Below are 2,223 nucleotides of genomic sequence, written 5' to 3' on the forward strand. Positions count from 1 at the left end.
CGAGAAGGAGAGAGAGAACCATCTGTGTATGCTAAGATTATATTTGGCTTGGGCCATGCAAATTCATGAGTTACCTGACGTCCTGACGTTCGGCTAGTTCGGTCTGGATAGACGCAAAGCCGTTGTTGGCAACAACTTCGATGGCTTAGAACGTCGTGGACCGAAATTAGATTATAAACTGTGTGGCGCGCAAAAGCGCGAAGAAAAATTCGTATCTCCGCCGCGCTGATGACATATCGGATAAAGGCAAAGACACGTAATTATGCATACCATTTAATCTAGAACTGTTGCATTTTCTCGAGGCACTTCGTGGACGGTTTTTCCTCAACGGAACTTTAAATGAAGACCATCGCGTATTGCAACTTTCTACATTGCGACATTAAATTAAGTTGTTGTTATTACAACAAAGACCGCACGTTTGAAATTAGCTTTAAAAACGCGCTTTGTTATCCACTTCTCCGACTTTCTTTTAATTAACAGCAACTAAACATACTTTTTCTAACTGCGGCCTATCTTTCGAGTCCCCGAAGAAGTAATTTTGTAAAAATGCAGATTATCGAATTTATGATAAAATTTGGATCTCATATTATTAATCTATTTCGCGACGGTATCAATTTATTCCCCGGCTTAATTCGTGTTCCAGTCGTTCGAGAAGCCAGAAAGGATTGCACTCTGTCGTATCCGACATTTCGCAACACGTGTTAGAATCGCCGATTAATTCATAATGCATTCAAGGAATCAGCTACCGCTCTGCACGCGCCGGGACGGCTTGACGTAGAGTTCTTCGTGGTCGGAAGTTACATATTTACCCCTGCAAGCCGCACAGAGCGAACACGTAGCGAGACACGCGTATATCGTCAGAATATCTATGTATGATATGCCCCGGGGGAGATTCTTCCTCCCTATGCAGATCCTAATCCGCCTTCGAGACACGCGGAAAACTCTTAAACAAGGAGCATCGGTAAACAGAGGGAATATCAAGTTTGCCGCGCGCGAGCGCAGAGACGCGTCGTTTAAATTATTGCGCCCGTAAGACGATGATTATAGCGCGGAGCAAGTTGAAGCGGCACGATAATGCTATAACGCAGTAGACTGCATACTGAATTTGCGTCTCCGCGTCTTGCTGAGAAGAGCGCGAGAGCGAGAGCGAGAGCGAGAGGGAGAGAGGGAGAGAAAGAGAGAAAGAGAGAGAGAGCGCAAGCGAAAGAGAGAGTGAGAGCTGGAAAGGAGGGTTGCATTATGCGCGCTCGCAATACCGGGTTAACGCGTGAGTCTTGGAAGGCAAGATATTATGTGATAATAAGGTTGTTGAATCATTCCCGTTGAAGTCTCATTTCGTATTTAGCGTCGCTGGCTTGCGGAGCGTGAGACACGCGGAAATTATTTCGCCGGGAAGTAATTCCGTTCCGTTTGTAGGTGCGCGCGGAGCTAGATCTGTTCTGGTAATTGCGAAAACCCGAAGGAACGCAAAAACACTTTTATCGTAACGTCTTATTATCGCGAATATAAATCGATCATCTTTCGTGTATAAAACGTTTGGCGGGATCCTGGGCAAGTCGTAAATTAATCGCAAAATTCGTTCCGTCCGATACATCATACCGAAACTCCATTTCCACGATTGTCAAGTACTTCCGCAAGACGTGCTAAACTCGACGATAGTCCACGCGCTTCTCGAAGTATAATCGAGACGCAGCTTCCACAGAGTAATGTTTCATCAGCACTGTCAGGTGTCCTGTCGTAGATATCGATCTCACCGCTTGATACCGATACTGTTTGCTCCGAGAAGCTTCCACGGAAGCATTCCATTAGCAACGCGTTACGTCACGACGTTCGCAATTAGAATCGGATCCGACACTTTCCGCCATCCATGCGTTGAAGGAATTTCGCCGTTTTATCGAGAATCCCAGATACACGCTCCGAAGGTAGCTACGAAATAGACGAAGAAGAATGCTCAATCGAACCTCGCTGTTATCGTCTCGGCTCTTGCGCGCGCGTAAATACGTATATGTTACCGCAAACAATCGACGCGGAACAGAACTCGCGCGGGCTAAGCCGCGCGTCGAATATTTACATTATAATGGTACACACGCAGCCCTGATTCATTGAGTTCGTACCGTTTGTTATTAATGGCCGCCGGACTCGCGCGTCGGTATCGCCGGTATTGTGTGTCAGTCCTTCCCGTTCCTTGTCGTACATGGTGTGCCCCTTCGCATTAACATAAGA

The 2,223-nt window shown here is 46.5% G+C and overlaps 1 long non-coding RNA gene across 1 annotated transcript in view; it reads right to left on the bottom strand.

Moving 5' to 3' along the window:
- LOC116851659 overlaps positions 1 to 1,968 on the bottom strand; it is a 3,946-nt gene extending 1,978 nt beyond the window's left edge. The window contains exon 1 of the long non-coding RNA XR_004379624.1: positions 1,600 to 1,968. This is a non-coding gene — a long non-coding RNA (uncharacterized LOC116851659). The remainder of the gene's footprint in view (positions 1 to 1,599) is intronic.
- Positions 1,969 to 2,223: the final 255 nt, after the last annotated feature.

Source organism: Odontomachus brunneus, unplaced genomic scaffold, assembly GCF_010583005.1.
Source record: "Odontomachus brunneus isolate Ranch 3 - 2012 unplaced genomic scaffold, Obru_v1 Obru_scaffold_184, whole genome shotgun sequence".
NCBI lineage: Eukaryota > Metazoa > Arthropoda > Insecta > Hymenoptera > Formicidae > Odontomachus > Odontomachus brunneus.